Here is a 13,881-nt window from a genome sequence, read left to right on the forward strand (position 1 = left end):
TTCATGTGACCTGACCAGTGTTTAACCTCTTGGAGTAGCAGGAAGTGGAGAGCAATCCGGTACTGCCTGGTAATGAAGGACAAATTGTGTTCTCTCCAGTCATGCTGTTGAAATGGAAAGTCAGTGTTGTAGGGGTTAATGTTCTCCAAGGCATTGTCAGGTTATAAATAAGTCAAACAAGCTGGGAACTTCTTCCCACTACCAGCCCATACTAGTTGTAAACATGTCACCTCTCGCTGAGACTGCACATTTGAATGTCAATAACGCAGGAAAAACCCAGCAACGTAACTCAGCCAAACCCAATACAAATACCCACCTCACTGGACAATCTCTGCACCAGTATCAAACCTCAATCGCTAATTGCAGAAGGAGTCCATTATGCCCATCTATTCTGCAACAACTCGGCTGGCACTGTAGCGCAGTGGTTAGCACTGCTGCCTCACAGCTCCAGGGACCTGGGTTCAATTCCTGGCTTGGGTCACTGTCTGTGTAGAGTTTGCACATTCTTTCTGTGTCTGCGTGGGTTTCCTCCGGGTGCTTCCCCCCACAGTGCAAAGATGTGCCGGTTAGGTTGATTGGCCATGCTAAATTGCCCCTTAGTGTCCTGGGATGCATAGGTTAGAGGGATTAGCGGATAAATATGTAGGGATATAGTGATAGGGCCTGGGTGGGATTGTAGGTGATGCAGACTTAATGGGCCGAATGGCCTCTTTCTGCACAGTAGGGTTTTTATGATTCTATGACTCTCCAAATGAACATCTCATCCAGACCCTCTCACCACCACCAGCCCCCTGCTTTATTTCTGTAACCCCACATGTTTACCATAACTAATCTACCTAAGTGGACAACAAGGAGTAATTTAGCTTGGCCATTCCACCAACCAATACATCTTTCGGACTGTAGGAAGAAACCGGAGCACCCGGAGGAAACCCATGCAGACATGGAGAGAATGTGCAGACTCCACACAGACAGTGACTCATGGCTGGGATTGACTGTGCCATCTTAACATATTTGTCAAATGTTGAGATGACCTCTGCTGCAATCACAAACTCTGGTAGTGGCCGTGTATTTCACAGCCTAGTGATCCTTTGTGTACAAATGTTTCTCCTTCTCTGTATTTTATCCCACTTACATTTCATTTCTTATACCTACGTCTGCTCAATATAACCACAGAAAAACAACTTCTACCCAGTCTGTCCCATCTGTTTATTTACTGTGCTCCAACTGTTTTGAATAGATTCACAAATGTCTCTCAATTAGACATAACCCTTGGGGCCAAAGGGATCGAGGGACACAGGAGGAAAGGAGGAACAGGTGATCATAATGATTGGTGGAGTAGGCTTGTAGGGCCGAATGGCCTACTCCTGCTCCTATTTTCTAAGTCTTTAAATCTTCTGCCATGTATTCCAATATTCTGTTAGACATTTATGTCCTCAGCAATTTCAATATTTAGTGAACACAACCCCAGCCCCATTCCCTGCAAATCCCCTTTGGTCTTCCACAACCTTTCACCACTCAAGGGATAAATATTATTTTTTTGCTTCAAAATGTGCTACCTCAAACCTAGCAACGTTAAATTCCACCTGCCACTTTTTTTTTAGTCCATTCCATCAACTCCTCGATATTCTTTTGTCATTTTCTTTGGTCCTCAGAATGTCTCACTACTTTAGCAGTGTTTACACAATTTGGCATCACTCCCTCCTGTTCAAGATCCAAATCGCTGGAGTGCGCAGTTTCAGGACGGAATATGTGGGACATGAGCCTGATTTTCAATCACCCTGCGCTCAAGCCCTTATTCTTTGCTTCTTCTCTTTCAATGCAGTTTTTAAATCCAATTTGTAAACCTTCTTCTAATGAGGCCATGACACCATAAGATAGAGGAGCAGAATTAGGCCACTCGGCCCATCAAGTCTGCTCCACCATTCAACGATGGCTGATATCTTTCTCAACTCCATTCTGCTGCCTTTTTCCTATAACCTTTGATTCCCTTACCACTCAAGAACTTATCTATCTCTGTCTCAATGACACTCAATGACCTGCCCGCCACAGCCTTCTGAGGCAACGAATTCCATAGATTCATCACCCTCTGGCTGAAGAAATTCCTCCTTATCTCGGCTCTAAAAGGTCATCCCTTTACTCTGAGGCTGTACTCTCGGATCTTAGTCTCCCCTATCTTTAAAAAAAATATATAAAATATCTTTCCTATGTCCGTTCTATCCGGGCCTGTCAGTATTCTATGCTCCATAATCCTGTCTGACAGCCTCCTGGGTCATACTCTGTCAAACACCTTCTCAGAGCTCCTGCCTGCTGCATTTCCTCCATTCACCATGTGTCAGCTCCTCGGAGAACTCTATCAGGTTTGTGAAGCATGATCTTCCTTTCTGAAAGCTGTGATAGGAATATAGAAGCAGGAGGAGGCCATACAGCCCACGGAGCTGCCTCTGCCATTCAATACGATCATGGCTGGTCATCCACTTCAGTGCCCTTTTCCCATACTACCCCTTTCTGCCAATCGCATTTAGAAATCTGTCTTTAAATATGTTCAATAATTGAGCTTCCCTCCGGGATAGAGAATTCCAAAGACTCGCAACGGTTGACTGCTTCAAATGATTTGCACTTCCTTGCAACACTTAGTAATTTCATTTTTAATTGAAGATTACCAACATTTTCTGTATTACAGAACACCATCTAACTGCTCTGTAATCATTTGTACTTCTGAGTGTCCTGATGTCGTGGAGATGTACCGACTGATACATTTCTATTCAAAATGTTTGCTTGTAAAACACGTACACAGATGTAGGGCAGTGTGATCCACATGGGACAGTTCACAAACATGAATGAAGAATTGTTGGATATCATATAGTCTGGAAGCAAAGCATTGTATTGAGATGCACTACACAGTCACAAATCTGGGAGCGTTTATCTTCATCTTCATCTATGTACTATTCTGCCAGAATGGCTTTTGTACCGGTCTACAATTGAAAATAAATGAACTTGTTATGAAAATATTTTCTTTTTTCCATGATCTGCAATGTGAACCATACAAACCCTACAGTACAGAAGGAGGCCATTTGGCCCATCAAGCCTGCATCGACAACCCCACCCACGTCCTGTCCTATCCCCATAGCCCCACATACTTACCCTCCAAATCCCCCTGACATTAGGGTCAATTTATCATGGCCAATCCACCTAACCCATGCGTTTTTGGACTGTGGGAGGAAGCCAGAGCGCCCGGAGGAAACCCTCACAGACACGGGGAGAATGTGCACACCCCACACAGACAGTGACCCGGGGCTGGAATTGAACCCGGTCCCTGGCGCTGTGAGGCAGCAGTGCTAAATACTGTGCCACTGTGCTGCCTGTTCAGAATGTTCTGAACTGACATTCATTCCAGACTTTGAGTCATTGGGCGGAATTTTATCGGCACGTTCGCCCGAGGTCCGTACGAATGGAGAATACCATTCCCCGGGCTGAGCCCGCCCCCGGAATTGGGGTGGGCATGCCGGTAAAATCCCAGCCATAGAGTCATAGAGGTTTACAGCATGGAAACAGGCCCTTCAGCCCAACTTGTCCATGCTGCCCTTTTTTTACCACTAAGCTAGTCTGAATTGCCCACGTTTGGCCCATATCCCTCTCTACCCATCGTACCCATGTAACTGTCTAAATGCTTTTTAAAATACAAAATTGTACCCGCCTCTACTACCACCTCTGGCAGCTCGTTCCAGATACTCACCACCCTTCTGTGTGAAAATATTGCCCCTCTGGACACTTTTATATCTCTCCCCTCTCACCTTAAACCTCTAGTTTTAGACTCCCCTACCTTTGGGAAAAGATGTTGACGAGCTGATCTATGCCCTTATTTCATAGACCTCTATAAGAGCATCCCTCAGCCTTCTATGATGTTGGAGTCAATCCTCACACAGCCAGTTCCCACCCCCAGCAGTGGCCAGATTAGTGGTTACTTCTGTAACAGATGTTTGTTGAGGAGGTAAATATTGGTCAAGAAGTCAGGGAGAACTTCCCTCCAAAACTTCAACATAATACCATAGGATCCTTTATGTCCAGATAAAAGCAGACAAGGCCTTAGTTTAATGCTTGGTCTATAAAGCAGCACCACCCCCGGCGCTGCACAGGAGCATCACCTCAGACTGTCTGCTCTGGAGTGGGATTTGAACCCACAACATTCTGACCCCGAAGCAAGCGCCTTCCAGACTGAGCCGCAGCTCAAATGTGTGATCTTTCTCCCCAGCTGTAGAATCCCTACAGCCCATCAAACCCACACGACAACAGCCCCATCCAAGACCCCATCCCTGTAACCCCAGATATTTACCCTACCAGTACTCCCGACACTGAGGACACTAAGCATGGCCAATCAATCTAACCAGCACGTCTTTGGACTGTGGGAGGAAACCGGAGGAAACCCATGCAGACACAGAGAGAACGTGCAAACTCTGCACAGTGACCCCAGGCTGGAATTGAACCTGGGTCCCTGGTGCTGTGAGCAGCAGTGCTAACCACTGTGGCACCGTGCCGCCCTTAAAATAAATCGCAAGTGTACCTTTTGGCCGTATTGCTGAAAATAACCAAGCATTATTGCAAACAGCAGCCTGGTCTTTCATGTTTTGCAGTGTGAATATTATGAAGCAGCATTCATTCTGGGCAGTTACTGTGATATTTATGATGGTGTATGTTAGTGTTTAGAGACTGAAGTCTACGTTAAATGGCCCAGTGGGTAGGAGCAGTGATCACAACAGCACAATTTAAATGCCGCACCCCCACCCCACCCCACCCCCACCCCACCGCACCCCCCAGGTTGGATTCTTCATCTGTCCTGCTTTAGCTGGTGTAGTTAATCACAGTGCCACAGGTTAGCTCAGCCTTGGGGTGAGGGATACAAAACTGATAAGGGCGGGTTCATGTATAATTAGTTGTTGGGATTTGACCCTGTAGGGATTCTATGATTAGCTTGGTTGCATTGGGATGACTCAGGACATGCGCATAGGATTCGGACCATGGAGAGGATAAAAACTAACACAGATTAGTTGGGCTAAATGGCCCCTTTCTGCTTTGTAATTTTGATTTAATTTTATGTCATTAGCGGATGTAATTTTGCAGTATTTAGACATAATTAAACTGACGCAAATGGGTTCCTCTAACAAACGTGGAGACTGTTTAGTTTAAAGAGGTTAATACTTCCGTTAAATACCAGAGAAATTTCTTACATTCAAACTAACGCAATGAAGTGTGATTCCCATTTTTCTGCAGTGCTTACTGGAAAGCATTAGTCAATTAATCGTGTTTTTCATGGTCATACAATGCTATGCATACTGATTGTGAAAAGTTGTTTCACAATTTCCTTGGCATCCAGTTGTCCCAGATTTCATCCTGACATATAATAGGTTGGCACTGCTGCTGCACAGTGCCAGGGACCTGAGTTCAATTCCCGGCTTGGGTCACTGTCTGTGCAGAGTCTGCACATTCCCCACATGTCTATGTGGGTTTCCCCCAGGTCTCTGTTTTTTTTTGATGTGCTGGTCAGGTACATTGGCCGTGCTAAATTCTCTCTCAAATAGGTGCCAGAGGGTGGAGACGAGGGGATTTTCACAGTCGTTTCATTGCGGTGTTAATGTGAGCCTATTTGTGACACCAACAAATAAAAACTTTAAAAATATACCCAGTTCTGAGGCCAATGGGACCAGTGTAAGGGAGACAGATTACACTTTAGCAGATCTGGCTCTGATATCCGTGCAGGGGAATTTGCGTTTGTTGTTGGGGAGGGTTTAAACTAGCTTTGCAAGGGGTTGCAAACTTAAGAGGGAGTACAGATAGGCCATAGAGGTTTATAGCATGGAAACAGACCCTTCAGCCCAACTTGTCCATACCGCCCAGTTTTACCATTAAGCTAGTGCCAATTGCCCTCATTTGGCCCAATTCCCTCTATGCCCATCTTACCCATGTCACTGTCTAAATGCTTTTTAAAAGACAAAATAGTACACGCCCTGGCAGCTCGTTCCAGACACTCACCACCCTCTGTGTGTAGGAGAGAAATGAAACTGGGAAATGATTGGGAAAAAATAGCGGTAAGTGAAATCGCACGGTGATGGAAAGAAAGGCCAATATCAAACAGGTTAAAATATGGAAAGAAGTTAAAAAGGCAAAATTAAATAAATGCAGCATTCACAACAAGGTGATGAAATAACAGCACAAATAGAAGTAAATAAATACGATCTAATTTCCAAAGCAGAGACATGGCTGCAGATTGATCAAGGCTGGGAGTTGAATATTCTCGAGTATTCAACATTTAGGATAGGTGACAAAAAGCAGAAGGAGGTGGGGCAGCACCGTTAGTAAGGGATGGCATCAGTAGATTAGTGAGTGAGGATTGTAGATCTGAAGATCAAAGTGTTGAATCAGTTTGGGGAGCTATTAAACAGCAAGGGGTATCAAATCTTGGTGGGAGTTGTCTATTGACCATCAAACGGCAGTGCTTATGTAAGTCATGGTATAAGTGGGGAGATTAGAGGTGCCTGTAAGAAGGGTAATGCAGTGATCGGGGAGACTTTAATCTACAAGAGTCTGGGTAAACCTAATTCGCACTAATGTAGAGGACAAATTCTTGGAATGTATATAAGATGGTTTTCTAGAACAGCATGTTGAGGATCAGTAAGCTATTTTGGATGATACATTATAGAATCATAGATTCATAGAATTCTACAGTGCAAAAGGAGGCCATTCAGCCCACTGAATTGCACCAACCACAATCCCACCCAGGTACATCCCAACAACCCCATGCATTTGCCCCTGACACTAAGGGGCAATTTAGCATAGCCAATCCACCTAACGCGCACATCTTTGGACTGTGGTGATGAAACCAGAGCACCCAGAGGTAGTGGAAGTGGATACGATGGTGACTTTTAAGGGGCGTCTTGACAAGTACATGAATAGAATGGGAATAGAGGGATATGGTCCGGAAGCGTAGGGAGTTTTAGTTCAGTCGGGCAGCATGGTCGGTGCAGGCTTGGATGGGGGTCGAAGGGCCTGTTCCTGTGCTGTAATTTTCTATGTTCTTTGTTCTTTTTATTCCATCACACCCCTGACTTGTGCTCTGTCGGTGGTGGACAAGCTTTGGGGAGTCAGGAGCTGAGTTTCTCGCTGCAGGATTCCTAGCTTTTGACCTGCTCTGACAGCCACTGTTTGTATATGGCTTGTCCAGTTCAGTTTCTGATCAATGATAACCTCCAGGATGTTAATAGTGGAGCATTCAAAGAACAAAGAATTGTACAGCACAGGAACAGGCCCTTCAGCCCACCAAGTCTGTACTGTCACAGATGCCTCCCTAATCTAATATTTGCGTGCCCTACATGGTCCATATCTCTCTATTCCTTGTCTATGTGAATGCTCTTGCACATTGTTATAGAATCTTCTTCCACCACCTCCTCTGGCAGTGTGTTCCAGGATTCATCACCCTCTGTGTGAAAAAATTTGCCGCTTACATCTCTTTCGAACTTCCCCCTCTCACTTTCAACCTATGCCCCCAAGTAATTGACTCTTTGACCCTGGGAAAAAGACTCTTGACTACCCACTCTACCATAATCATACCGAGCAGCACAGTAGCACAGTGGTTAGCACTGCTGCTTCACAGCACCAGGGACCCAGGTTCGATTCCCAGCTTGGGTCACTGTCTGTGTGGAGTTTGCACATTCTTTCTGTGTCTGTGTGGGTTTCCACTGGGTGCTCCGATTTCCTCCCATGTTCTGAAACACATGCTGGTTAGGTACATTGACCCGAACAGGCATCGGAGTGTGGCAACTAGGGGAATTTCACAGTAACTTCATTGCAGTGTTAATCTAAGCCTTACTTGTGACTAATAAATACGCTCTAATCTTATAAGCCTTGATCAGGTCCCCCTTCATATTCAAATGCTCCAATGAAAACAATCCAAGTTTGTTCAACCTTTCTTCTTAGTCCATATCCTCCAAACCAGGCAACATACTGGGAAATCTCTTCTGCACTCTTTCCAATGCATCAACATCCTTCCGGTAGTGTGGCAACCAGAATGGTACACAATACTCCAAATGTGGATTAACCAAAGCCTTATACAGCTGCAACATGATTTTCCAATTCCTAATCTCAACGCCCCAACTGATGAAGGCCAGAATGCCGTCTGCCTTCTTGACCACCTTGTCCACCTGAGTTGTCACCTTCAGGGAATTATGGATGTGTTTGCCTAGATCCCTCTAAATGCTAATATTTCTAAGGGCTCTACCATTTACTGTATACTTTCCTTCTGCATTAGACCTTCCAAATTGCATCACCTCACATTTGTCAGGGTTAAATTCCACCTGTTATCTTTCCACCCAGATCCTTATTCTTAGAAAATCCTCCTCACTATCTGCTACTCCCCCAATTTTTGTTTCATCTGCAAATTTACTAACCAGACCACCTACATTTTCTTCCAAATCAATTATATATATTGCAAACAACAGAGGCCCCAGCATTGATCCTTGTGGAGAACCAGAATGTCACAACCCTCTGTGTCACAGACCTCCAGTTAAAAAAGTACCCTTCCACCGCTCTGCTTTCCATACACAAACCAGTTTTGTATCCATTTTACCAGCTCACCTCGAATCCCATATGACTTCACCTTCTGTATCAGCTGCCATGAGGAACTATATTGAAGGTTTTACTAAAGCCCATGTATACAACATCCACTGTCCTGCCCTGGTCAGTTTTTCTTGTCACTTCCTCAAAGAACTCAATCAACTTTGAGAGACATGACCTCCCATTCACAAAACCATGCTCCCTATCGCTAATAAGCCTATTCCCTTCCGGGTGTGAGTACAACCTAAGAATCTTCTCCAATAATTTCCCCACCACTGATGTAAGGCTCACAGGGCTGTCATTTCCTGAATTGTCTCTACTGCCTTTCGTAAACAGAGCAACAATGTCAGCTACTCTCCAATCCTCTGATACCTCGCCCGTGGCTAAAGAAGATATAAAGATTTTGGCCAAGGCCTCAGCAATTTCTTCCCTCTCCTCTCTCAGTATTCTGGGATAGACCCTATCTGGCTCTGGGAACTTGTCCACCTTAATGTTTTTTAAAACCTCCAATACCTCTTCCCTTTTTATCTCGATATGTCCTAGAATGTCAACATCCTCCTTTCTACACACCCCATCCACCACATCCTTCTCCTTTGTGAATACTGATGCAAAGTACTCGTAAAGAACCTCATTGGGATTCCCACACAAATTCCTCCACTGTCCTTGAGTGGACCCACCCTTTCCTTAGCTATCTTATTCCTCCTTATATACCCATAAAAGGCCTTGGGATTCTCCTTAATCCTGCCTATCAGGGACATTTAATGGCCCCTTTTTGTCCTCCTAAGTCCCTGGTTAAGCTCTTTCCTGCTATCTTTGTATTCTTCCAGCCTTACCCATTTTCAATTTCCTGAAATTTATGTCTGCCTTCTTTTTCACTAAGCTCACAATCTCTCTCATCATCTACAGTTCCTGAATCTTGTCATCTTTATCCTTCATTTTCACAGGGACACACTTGTCCTGAATTATTAACAGCTGACTTTTAAAAGACCCCCACATATCGGATGTGGATTTACCTTCAAACAGCCATCCCCCGCCAGACTACATTCCCTAATTCCTGTTTAACACTGTGGTTGTTAGACTTCTCCCAGTTTAGTACTTTTACTCTGGGGCTACTTCTATCCTTTTCTTCAAATATCTTGAAACTCATAGAATTGTGATCGCTGTTCCCAAAATGGTCCCCCACTGAGACATCAATCACCTATCCGGGCTCGTTTCCCAGAACCAGGTCTACGATAGCCCCCTTCTCGAGTTGGACTATCTACATATTGCTTCAAAAAGCACTTTTGGACGCACTGAACAAATTCTGCCCCATCCAAGCCCCTGGGACTAATGGAATTCCAGTCTACGTTGGGGAAGTTAAAATTGCCCATCACAACAACCCTCTTGTTTTTACATTTTCCCATAAGCTGGCTTATGGGAAGCTGTTGGGAGGTACAACCCCAACAGTGTGATTGTACCGCTCCTGTTCCAGGGTTCTATCCATATGGCCTCACTGCATGATCCCTCCAAAGTGTCCTCCTTCCATATAGCTGTGACATTCTCCCTAATCAATAAAGCAACACCCCCACCTCTTTCGTCACCCTCCGTATCTAAATCCTGAAATGCTAAGCTGCCAGTCCTGTCCTTCATTCATCCAATCTCCGTAATTGCTACAACATCATAGTTCCATGTAGTAATCCAAGCTTTGAGTTTGTCCGCCTTACCCCCTGTCATACTCCTTGCGCTAAAGCAAACACACCTCGGACCATCTGTCCTGTCATATTTTATACAGTCTCCCTGTGTTTTATTTCTCTTAACCTGACTGGAAACATCCACTTTTTGATGTTTGTCTTTGGTTTCTCTGCCATCCCCTTACTGCCTTTTGTTTCAATCCCCGCTTTCCTTCCCTCTGACCTCCTGCATCGGTTCCCATTCCCCTCTGCCACATTAGTTTAAACCCTCCCCAACAGCACTGGCAAACACTCCCCGCTAGGACATTGGCTCCAGTCCTGCCCAGGTCCAGACCGTCCGATTTGCACTGGTCCCACCTCCCCCAGAACCGGTTCCAATGTCCCAGGAATTTGAATCCCTCCCTCTTGCACCAGGTCAGTGCCAATGAGGAATGGGCGGAAGTTCACCAGATTGTGCTGCCTGTAGACTACAGACAGGAAGTATTATGGGGAGCGCACAAATTACCTGTGGGAGCGAGGGAGACTCAGGCTATGATATAAAAGCATTTTTATTGGCCTGGATTATATATAGAACAAGGAACAAAGAACAGCACAGCACAGGAAACAGGCCCTTTGGCCCTACAAGCCCGTGCCACCTATTTTAACACTCAGTGAGTGCCTTATTCAAGTCTTTCGTCAATCGTTGACGTCCTTGTCTATCTCTAGTGGACTCCACAATAAAGGGGGGGTGCAAATTTAGGGAATTATATGTGTGCCAGATTAAGGGAGATCCAATTCAGGGACAATTTATTGACACCAATCAGCCTAAAAAGCACGTTTTTGGGATGTGGTGGAATTTTGTCGTATCTTTCACAGGTGTCCGATGGTAGGAGAGCCACACAGGCAGTGAGTGATAAAGGCAGTGCCTTTGATGCCAGTTCCTGCATTTGAATGTCCCCTCCCTAAAATCAAAATCCTGGAATTCCCTCCCTAAAGACACTGTGGGTCAACCTACAGCATGTGGGCTTGCAGTGATTCAAGAAGTGGATGTGCCGGCATTGGACTGGGGTAAACACAGTAAAAAGTCTGACAACACCAGGTTTTAGTCCAACCGATTTATTTGATAGTAAACTCACAAGCTCTTGGGGTTAGTCCCTTCGTCAGGTGAATGGAGAGTTCTGGCCTCAGACAGAGCATATAACAGCACAGACAGTTTAGAGGTTACTGATTAGAATGCGAATCTTTACACCTAACCTGCTGTTCAAGTCCTGAAGTGGCTGACAATGTGAGTGGTAGGAGCACTGATCACAGGTTAAAGAGATGTGTATTGTCTCCAGACAGTACAGTAAGTGAGGTTTTGCAAACCCAGGCAAGTCACGGGGGTTACAGATAGTGCGACATGAACCCAAGATCCCTGTTGACACCGTCCTCATGTGTGCGGAACTTGGCTATCAGTCTCTGCTCAGCGACTCTGCGCTGTCGTGTGTCATGAAGGCCGCCTTGGAGAATGCTTACTCGAAGGTCAGAGACAATACACATCTCTTTAACCTGTGCTCAGTGCTCCTTCCACTCACATTGTAGGCAACTTTAAGACTTGAACAGCAGGTTAGGTGTAAAGATTCGCATTCTAATCAGTATTCTGTAAACTGTCTGTGCTGTTATATGCTCTGTCTGAGGCCAGAACTCTCCATTCACCTGACGAAGGGACTAACCCCGAAAGCTTGTGAGTTTACTATCAAATAAATCGGTTGGACTTAAACCTGGTGTTGTCAGACTTTTTACTGTGATTCAAGAAGGCAGCTCACTACCACTTTCTCAATGGCAACTAGGGGTGACCGTAAAAATGCTGGCCTGCCAGCGATGCCCATGTCCCATGAATGAATAAAGTAAAAAGTAGAGCTATCTTACTGCAGATATGCAAGGTCCTGAAGAGACCACATCTGAAGTATTGTGTGTGGCTTTGGTCACCCTACCTAAGAAAGAATAAGCAGAGGTTTAATAGGCTGACACTGGAGTTGGGGGGACATTTGAGAAGACATTTGTTTGATTGGGCCTGAATTCACTGGAAATCAGGTGGATGACATCTGATTGAAATGCATCATTTCTAACAGGGCAGGACACACTTGACGCAGGGAGAATATATTCCCTGGCTGAGGAATCTGGAACCCGGGAACACAGGATATGAGGAAGGTAATTTAGGACTGAAATTAAGAAAAGTTTCTTCAATCAGAGGGAGGTGAACCTATGAAATTCTCGACCACAGAAGGCTATGGAGGCCAAGTCACTAAATGTATTCAAGAAAGAGATAGATTTTTTTTAGATTTTAGTGGCATCAAGGCATATAGAGAGAATGCAGGAATATGGCATTGGAGTCATAGAATCATACAACACAGAAAAGGCCCTTCGGCCCATCAAGTCTGCACTGACAATAATTACCACTAAAGTTGTGCTAATCCCATTTTCCTGCACTTGTCCCATATCCTTGAATGTTCTGATATTTCAAATGCTCCTCCAAATACTTTTTAAAGGTTGTAAGTTTTCTGGCCTCCACTACCTTCCCAGGCAATGCCTTCCAGATTCTCACCACCCTCCAAGCGAGAGAGTTTTTTTCTCAAACCCTCCCTTCCAAATTCCCACAGATATTGGGCGGCATGATAGCACAGTGGTTCGCACTGCTGCTTCACAGCTCCAGGGACCTGGGTTTGATTCCCAGCTCGGGTCACTCTCTGTGGGTTTGCCATACTTTTCCCCTTTTCTCCTCTTGTCTGCGTGGGTTTCCTCCGGGTGCTCCGGTTTGCTCCCACAGTCCAAAGATGTGCAGTTGATTGGCCATGCTAAAAATTGCCCCTTAGTGTCTTTGAGATGGGCAGATTAGTGGGCAAATATGTAGGGATATGGGAGTAGGGCCTGGGTGGGATTGTGGTTGGTGCCGACTCGATGGGCTGAATGGCGCCTTTCTGTACTGTAGGGTTTCTATGATATTCATAAGGATACATTGCAGGTCGGTAGGGTCGGGCTGGATACAACTGGGTTGCTTGCTTGGCCATTTCAGAGGGCAGGTAAGTGTTAACCACATTGCTGTGGGTCCGGTCACCGGCCAAACCAGGTGAGGACAGCAGGGTTCAACCCCAAAAGGCAATTTTCACAACTACCCTTTCACGGTCATCATTAGAATTTTAATAATATTGGATCTAAATTCCATCATCTGCTATGGTGGGATTTGAAGCTGGGTCCTTAGAGAATTATGCTGGGTCTCTGGATTACTAATCCAGCAACAATAACACTACACCACCGCCTCCCTTACACCCAGTCCAATAAGAAAGGATGCGCCGTTGGACTTGGATCTTGGAAATGAGGTGGGCCAAGTAGATCAAGCTTCAGTGGGGGAACATTTAGGAGACAGTGATCATTGTATTGTAAGGTTTACGTCGATGGTAGAAAAGGAGGATGAGCAATCTAGAGTAAAAGTAATTAACTGGGGGAAAGCTGACTTCAATGGGACAAGAACGGAGCCGGGCCGGTTAGACTGGAACAAAAGGTTGGCAGGTAAAACTGTAGCTCCACAATGGGCGACCTTCAAAATAAAAATGGTTTGGGTGCAGTCAAGATAAATTTCCTTAAAAGGGGAAAA

This window comes from Carcharhinus amblyrhynchos, chromosome 2 (assembly GCF_965287045.1).
Source record: "Carcharhinus amblyrhynchos chromosome 2, sCarAmb.v2.hapA, whole genome shotgun sequence".
Lineage (NCBI taxonomy): Eukaryota > Metazoa > Chordata > Chondrichthyes > Carcharhiniformes > Carcharhinidae > Carcharhinus > Carcharhinus amblyrhynchos.